At 35.1% G+C, this 9265-nt stretch overlaps 2 long non-coding RNA genes across 2 annotated transcripts; both read left to right on the forward strand.

Moving 5' to 3' along the window:
- Nucleotides 1–4753: 4753 nt before the first annotated feature.
- Nucleotides 4754–8300, forward strand: LOC110921812. The gene is made up of 2 exons (XR_002582645.2): nt 4754–5049; nt 8138–8300. It is a non-coding gene; the product is annotated as an uncharacterized LOC110921812 (long non-coding RNA).
- LOC118486625 lies at nt 5054–8076 on the forward strand. The gene is made up of 3 exons (XR_004879240.1): nt 5054–6298; nt 7403–7458; nt 7751–8076. It is a non-coding gene; the product is annotated as an uncharacterized LOC118486625 (long non-coding RNA).
- Nucleotides 8301–9265: the final 965 nt, after the last annotated feature.

Here is a 9265-nt window from a genome sequence, read left to right on the forward strand (position 1 = left end):
CGTGGGAATGGGTTAAAGGTTTCAATTGACTTATAACGTATAAACGCTTTTCCTAGACTATCACCTATCATAGTCCTCGGATGTCAGGACGGTTCCGTAGGTTGGGATAACACCTACGTGGTTCCGTAGGTTGGATAACACCTACGTGGTCATATGCCAATTACTATCCTCGATACAAAGGATACGCACGTAAAACCTACGTGTACGCATTACTTACTTCTTCCGTAGGTTGGGATAACACCTACGTGGTCATACACTAATTACTATCCTCGATACAAAGGATACGTGCGTAAAACCTACGCACACCTCATACGCGCTACTGTTCTCGGACGAAGAACAGGGATAATACGAATAGTCTAGTGGTCACATAACATGGGAAGCCCCCACCTGTATAACTTACTATTGGCCCTGTAGAGCCACCTGTTACTTACTGTTACGCATTTACTTACTGTGAACTCGCTCAACTAGTTTGTTGATCATTCTGTTATATGCCTTGCAGATCGTTAGGTACTTGGAGCTTGCACTGGGGAAGCGGGCCGTTGTGGGCAAGGATCGTGGTTTCTATGTTGAACTATCATGACATTTAAAACTATTAACTATTGTTGGTTTATTTACTATGCTTCCGCTACACTTTGAAACTATGGTTATGTTTTGAACACCTATCGTATTGGATAGATGGTTTACATTTATTTTACTTAATATTAATTACATGTTCAATATGATTGGTGGCTTGATCCTGGTCAGTCACGCTCCCAAGCGGTGATACTCCGCAGGTGGATTTTGGGGGTGTGACAGCAACATACTTGCGTTGTTAGCGGGTTGGTAAATTGGTGGGTAATTGGTATAACTAAACGGGTTATTAGGTTGTATGGTGAATCTTAAAAACTATCCCTAATAATTAATCGTCATTAATTCCAATGCCATGTCTATGTGCTGTTATGAATCAGTAACCGGGTTTTTGTGTTAAATTTGCAATCGGGATTCTGGGTGGGAGTTGCTTTCTTTAATATATAATAATTCTCTAGTTAAACTCTAACCACATATTCACCGTGGATACGATACCCTACTTACGCTCTCTACGTAGTTTAATTAGGTTTTTGATTCACATGGCCTTGGAATTAATGACCTTGATTAATTATTAGGGATAGTTTTTAAGACTCACCATACAACCTAATAACCCGTTTGATTATACCAATTACCCACCAATTTACCAACCCGCTAACGATGCAAGGAATCGCCAATACGCTTGATAAACGACAAACAATTCAAATATAATTAACGTTTCACAAAATCAACACAAGTGGTCAAGATTTACTGGTTAATAAGAATCAGAAAAACAGAGTTTAATGTGAAAATCTAAAAATCAATCATCGAGGAAAGTCACCAAAGATAAAGGTAACGTCTTCCAAGTTTCAGATTCTAGGTTCACACCAAACTCAGTTTAATCATTAATTGGACACCACATAGACATGGTGCTGAAAAGTCGGTAAATTTAAGTGGTAATAAAAAACACGTCTTTGTCATCAGATCTTTTACAGTTCAATTACCCTATTTACTAATGTGAGTCAACCTACTCTATGTCTCCCAACAAGCTACAAGGTCTTGTCATCAACCGAGCAAGTTGTAAAGTAAGAACTCAAAACACATGTAAATAGTTTAAATAAACCAACACATCAAATTGTTTATAGACGTTTTCAATGTCAAAAACAAATCCAAACATCAATAAACTGAGAAAAGTATTAAACTTTACAAACCGTACGCTTGAAGAAAGCCACCTAGACGCTCATGTCTTGAACCATGTACAGCCGCCAAAAGGCGGCTGCCTTCTCCGTGCTTCTCTTCAGCCGTCAATCCTCCAACTTGCGAACCTCCCTCAAAAGTTGTCTTCCAATCCTTTTTAATAAACTCAGTCGACCTTCCTCATGGGCTTCTTAATTCCTAGTGGACTTCCCCCTAAATTATTTCTAATCCACATATATAAATGATTCATCCGCAAACCACCGACCTATGATCCTTTAGACTTCTTTAATTTTAATATTAGAGCCCAATAATACTTCATGTATTAATTCACATGCCTTCATGAATTACGAATTGTACTATAACAAAATATTGTATTCTTTCTTTTAGTCCTAGAAATAATGTCACACTTTTTTCACTTTCCATCATAATTGATATATATTGAATTAACCTGTGACAAAATGTCAAAACGACATGAGTTTTAGATTTCTTTTAATTTCCACAATAAATCAATCATCTCATAGTTCCAAACAGCCCTTACTTTAAATTGATTGGTTTAGCGCATATTCTAAACAAACCATTATATACCGAAAATGAATCAATGTAGCATACCTTATACTAATATCAATGCATTTTTATCAAAATTATTATTCAATAAGGTGTATTTAAAATGCACTGATCAGTGCTTTGAGCATATGAACTTTGTAGTGTAGAAAAGACTTTGCATTATGAGGGAATCACAATATCAAATATGTAGTCTTGTTTAACATCTTTTGATACACTTGCAAGTTGCATCTACAGAATCAAAAGTAACATACTCAAAGTTAAGTTTATCAAGATCAAATAGTTCTGCCGAACATGCAGGGATTTCAATAAAGAAAGTTCATTACATTCAGTGTCTCTTCTATAATCCTGGGCCTTGTGTTAAACACTTAATAGGCCTTGGCTATAGAAGAGTATCCTAAGAAATAACCACAGTCTATTTCGGCTACAAATTTTGAAATTGAGTCTTGATATTTAAAATAAAACATAGGCAACCAAAGACTTTGAAAAATGAGATTAGTGGTTTGACATTGAACATAATTTAATAGGCAGTCTTTTGATACCTGAGTTAATAAAAACTTTGTTTTGAACATAGTGATGTGTCTAAAATGCAACATATAAATTACATCAAATGAGGCATAAAACTAACATATTTTTAGTACTAATTTTGGAAAACGTGTGCTTTTGTTTTCCTTTTGTATTTTTAGAATTAAATGAGCGTAAATGAACAAAAGAAACAAATATGCAGCAAAATCTAACATAAATACAATAAAAGGAACAAATGTGGCATGCCCGACCCCCCGACAGTATCTTCCCAAGCAAAAACAAGAAAACGGAAGGCTGACCACGGCCCCGTGCCCAGCGGACACGGGGGCGTGGCCAGGTGTCTGTGAAAAGGACAAAGCTATAGAAGCTTCTATTCCCGACACGGGGGCGTGCCCAGCTCAACATGGGCCGTGGTCAACGCTAAGATTCGCAGAATCCAAGCAAATCTTGATAGTACAGATACGCTTCTGCACATGGGGCCGTGCCCAGCGGACACGGGGGCGTGTGGAGCTAATGTAGACAAATTGCAATTAATGAAGAAAGAGAATAAGGATGGACACGGGGCCGTGCCCAATGGACACGAGGCCGTGTCCGGGCTTCTGTGCAGGATATAAATAGAGGTGCTTGGTTCACTTCAAAGGCATCCCTTGGCAAACCACATCTCTTCCACTTCACCCACACTCCACCACCACTACAACCTACATCCACCACCATCATCCATCATCCAACTTAGAGTGTGTGTAGTAGTCTCGGGATCCAAGATTGATAGTAAGAGTTCTTGACAATTAAAGGCCATGTTTGCCTAAGTCTCTTACATCACTTGGTGAAGACAAACATTTAGTGTTATACTTTTGATTTTTAATCTTTTCGCACTTTTTATTTGGTTTTGTATTAATGACTTTAATAACTAGTTTCTTATGTTGAAGGTGAAACTTCCTTATCATTTGTCCGTGGTGTCTTGGCGTTATTTTACTGTCTATATAAAATAAAAGATTTACACCATTCATATCTCTACGGTCTATATAGAGATATGTTGGCTATCTGGTCGGGGGTTAAGGGAATAGTTTGGTAAGATTCTTGCCTTGTTCAGTGTATAGATCCTGCAAGGACCTGGGTCAAGCTTACTAGGACCTCCTTCAATACCCACTGGTATTGGATGACGGGGGTGCGAATGGCTTGATACCCTCATATGTAAACTACTATTAATACATTAACTCGGCTACTTGGGATTGTATCCCTGTTGACTCAAACCACTTAGCCGAGGGTAACGTCACCTTCAAAAGAGGGGCCTACCACATTACGCATTAATAACTTAATTAATTATCTTTCAATATTCCGACCCTTTAGGATTGTATCCTTACTGACTCAATGTAACACCGTCAAATTATCAAATTATAATAAACATCTTAGTTAAAATCCTTACTAATCCAAATTGATAAAATACTTATTTACCATAAAGGAAAAATTTAGTCTTTGTGATCATGTACTGTTGAAAAAAAAGAGTAAAATAAATGAAAAAGAAATAATATATCAGATATGCATAAAGTTGAAAATAACTTAAAGAAACTTGGAGTCAATTAAAATTTGACACCTTACTAGTACTCGCTCCTACACGTTTTAGTCTTATCCCAGAATTTTGCTTCCTTATCTACAGAAAAACTTGGCCTCCAAGTTTATACTCTTAAGGCACTTCGTATATATAGGGTAAATTACACTTTTCGTATTTTATGTTTGTATCAGATTGCAATAGATAGCCTTTAACTTCAATATTTACAGTCAAGGTCCTTTTTTTTAGAACAACCATTACACCTTACATCCTTTGCTCATAACCTTGTTAAAATTTCCAGTTAAATATGTCACGTGCAAGGCAGATGAGGGCACTTTTGTAATTTTAACCATATAAATAAAACAAAATCTAACTAAAAAAACATTTATAAAATCAAAACACTCTCTCCTCTTTCATCTCCTTTATCTCCTTCTATGCCTTCTCTCCCCCACCAGACAACTACCAGCACCAACACCATCTGACCACCACCTCTTTCATCTCCTTCTATACCTTCATCTCCTTCTATACCGTCATCACCTCAAGCCATCCGCCATCATCACCATAAACCATCTCCGCCGTCATCATCATAAGCCATCTCTGCCACCATCACCATAAACCATCTCCGCCGTCATCACCACAAGCCATCCGCCGCCACCATCTGAACTTAAGGTTTTTAGGTACTGTTTTTTTTTTTTTTTTTTTTTTTTTTGAAGAAAGCAAGTGATTTGTGGTAATTTTGGGAACGAAAATTGGGGGGTTTTGATGTTTTTTTTTCCCTCAAAGATTGGAGAACAAAAACATTTTGAAGGATTTAAGGGTTTAATTTTTGAGTTAAAGATTATAAAAATTGGATCTTTTAGGGAAACTAAAGCAGGGTTTCTTGTGGTTTTGGGGGTTTTTCTGTTTCTAGGTTTGGTCATCAATTATTAGTTTTAAGAGTAATTTGGGGGGTTTTCTGTTTCTAGGTTTGGTCATCAATTATTAGTTTTGAGAGTAAGATTCTTAAGAGAAAACTACATCATAAATTATCATTGATATATTGAGAAAAGGATCATTGTTTCGAATTTGATTGTCAAATGCTTAAATTCTTGTTATGTTTCTATAATAATTTATGTAGAAATTGGATAATACGTTTTATGCTAGTATCTTTTTGTTTTCAACAAATTTTCAAGATTAGATGTCTGCAACTACAATCTGTAATATCTTTTATGGCTACATTCAAGTATTCATGAGGCGAGAGAGAGAGAGAATGAGATTGTGATAAAAGAGATTTGGGGTTGTTTATTTGTTTAAATATATTTTAAATACATTATTAAAATTACTAACTTACTCTCGTGTGCAAAACACATGTCATACTTAACTGAATTTTTAACTTAGTTAGTGTTAAAGGACGTATAGTGTAGTGGTTTTACAAAAAAAGGACTGTAACTGTAATTATTGAAGTTAAAGGGCATCCATTGCAATTTGATACATACATAAAGGACGAAAAATGTAATTTACCCGTATATATATTAACGTCTCTTCAGCAAACTTATAAGCAACTTCCATCATACAAATAAAATTCTGAAGCAAGAAACCATTTCACATATTCATAAACACCTCCAACAACCACCCAGCCTTCCACCTATGTTGAACCATCATAACCATCACCCCTGTTAAGAGTATCAGACCATTACCGAACCACCCAAAGCACACCCGAACTAGCTTTTCTACTTTCTGTTGCCTTTGTTCGATCCATTAGAAGCACCAAACCCGACATCACCGTCACCTTCATTATTCCGGCCAAACCTAAACGAACTCAAACACTAAATAATACCATTATTACATGTCTTCATCTTGTTAGTAACCTTTGAACCACCGCACTTGACCTCACAACACGAACCGATATTTTCCGGCAATCCCATAGAGTAGACGTCTCAACCCAAGGTAACCATATAAACCCATACACTTTTAATTATTGCTATTATATACATGAAATACACATTAGCCTAAATTATTAACTGTAAATCGAAAATGAAACCATCTGGAAACCTGTGTTCTTCATGTTTCATTTGAAGAAGATAACTTAAATACGTGTTTTATTATTTAGTTAGACCACTATGGCAGCATGCAACTTTCTTTGACTATATCCATATTATATATTGTTATTTTACCTCATATTTAGAATTTATTATTTGGTAAGTACGTCAACTTTGTATATTATATTATAAATTATATATATTAGACACTTTGTTATCAACTTAATTGAAGAAGAAGTAATATATATTGGACCTATCTAAGTACCTAACCATAAATTAAAATCAATCACATATACTTCTACAAGTTCGTTTCATGTATTTTCAAATTAGATTAATTAAAACTTTAATCTTGAATAAATTTCGTATAAAATGCATATAATGGGTTTCGTTAAACAAAAGTCATAAAAATTTCTGTTAAAACATTATGAAGAATAAGACCTCTTTGACTCATTAATTATAGTTAAATACCTAAGTTGATTTTTAATAAATAAATCATACAAAATTTAATTTATATTTTCCAGCATGATTTGTAAATATCATAAACTAATAATATTATTTGTTTAACAATAATATATAAATCATATTCTATTCCAGATATATAGTTATTATATAAAATTATGGTGGAAATGAACATCTAAAAGTATTAATATTTGAATATCCAAGTTTTGTATAAAGTTAGTCACCATTTTGAAACTAAGTCAGTGAATATAAAAATAAAAAAAATAAAAACTAATACACTTTAAATTTAATTTATATTTTCCAGCATGATTTGTAAATATCATAAACTAATAATATTATTTGTTTAACAATAATATATAAATCATATTCTATTCCAGATATATAGTTATTATATAAAATTATGGTGGAAATGAACATCTAAAAGTATTAATATTTGAATATCCAAGTTTTGTATAAAGTTAGTCACCATTTTGAAACTAAGTCAGTGAATATAAAAATAAAAAAAATAAAAACTAATACACTTTAAATTCACTAAACAATATATCACTCGTAGGTAGATCTTGTAAACGTCGCTCGTGAACAAGGCGATTTCGCTTTAAAACAATAAAGGTACGGATTCTTACCTTACTCCTTGTTGCTTCATATTCAATTATTATAAACCCATTAAATTAATATATCTTTTAAAAACTCATCACGTCTTTGATTATCGATTCATTTGACAGTCCGTTGGATTCCTATTCTAATCATAACATTGGATTTAGCTTTCTTGTCATGCGATAGTATTATGTTTAGTTGTACTCATTATCGCATGTTCCAATATATGTCACGTCTTGTTATGAATTGTACTCTGATACCCTGAGTGTCACTTCTCGTGGAGTGTCCCACGGGCACGTTGTTGCAGCATCGACATCATGTGCTCCTTCCGTGACGGAGAGATCAGTTCACGGCGTGCCTAGGTACAAGTGAGGTACAAAGCTACTAGGAGGCTTATGGATTGATCCTAGGATTTAAGTTAAGGAGGTGGATACCGGGCATGCCAACTCGCCATCTCGTGTGATAATTATGCAGGAGTAGCTACCTGTGTATTGTCACGTTTTAAGTTTGGCTCATGGGTACATCCGTAGGATATGATTTAAATTACGAAATTACATTACTTGCATCGTATCATTTTAACATAAAGTTCCATCCGGATAACATTTCATATAAAGCATTATTTTTATTTGAGCCTATTATTCCGTACCGAGCATTTGGCTCATTCCGTAATCTTTTTGTATGTACGGGTTCGCAGGTTACTTCGGGCGGGGTAAAGAGAGAAGAATAAAGCCTAGGACTAAATCTGAAGATGTTAGTTAATCAAGTCGAATATGTCCGCTTGTATATTAACATCAAGTTTAGTTGTCGTGTGGTTGTATCCTTGTCGAATAAATAAATGGAATTATGACTTTTGTTTATGATACCACTGTTATAGTGACACGTCAACCCTTCCGTGTTGGGGTGTTACACTCAAACTACTGGGTTGAGGGTTACATCACCTTCAAAAGAGGGGCCTACTACTATAACTAAGATAATCTCTTAAAAAGTGCAAAAGTGCGGAAATCATCAAATGTTACACTAAAGGCGAGTCGGATCCAAGTGATTCATCTTGTCTATCTGTTTTTATTTTATTTTCAGCATTTTTAGTTTTTAATTTTCATGTTTAAAACTTTTTCTAAACTTTTGATTTGATTAGACGTTGAGGATAAACCGGTACTAAAAGCTCTGTGTCCTTGGACGACCTCGGTATCTTACCAACACTATACTACGCTCACGATGGGTGCACTTGCCCATATGTGTGTTTAGTGTTAGTAGAATATCGTTTTTATAAATTTAAAACTTGACTAAAGTGTTAAAAAGGGCTTAAAATATAACTAAAAATATATCATGCTACACACGCATCAAGTTTTTGGCGCCGTTTCCGGGGACACAAGGATTTTAAGAAAGTTAGGAATCGACGGCCTAATCGTTTTTCTTATTTTTCTATTTTTTTTAGGATTTTTCTTAATTTTTCAGCTTCTGCAGAGCTCAGCACGGGGCCGTGCCCGCTGAACACGCCCCCGTGCCCAATCTTTGGTATTGGCAATCCTGTTTTAAGTCAGACAGTAGCTGAACACGGGGTCGTGCCCGCTAAACACGCCCCCATGCCCAAGTTTCAGATACTGAAAACAGAACTGTAAGATCCCGATGGTTGGTAATTTTTGACGCAAACATGAGTGATACTGATCATTTTTACTTTCGCTCCTCTTATGGTACGTGGTGCCAAATATGTGGCGGAACTCTTAAAGATTTAAAATGTTATTTTTTTAAATTACATTCCCCACTATATAGACCCATTGTTTTCCTGTAGCCTTAAGATGGGCGAAATTAAAAACAATCCCTA

Source organism: Helianthus annuus, chromosome 2, assembly GCF_002127325.2.
Source record: "Helianthus annuus cultivar XRQ/B chromosome 2, HanXRQr2.0-SUNRISE, whole genome shotgun sequence".
NCBI classification, from domain to species: Eukaryota; Viridiplantae; Streptophyta; class Magnoliopsida; order Asterales; family Asteraceae; genus Helianthus; species Helianthus annuus.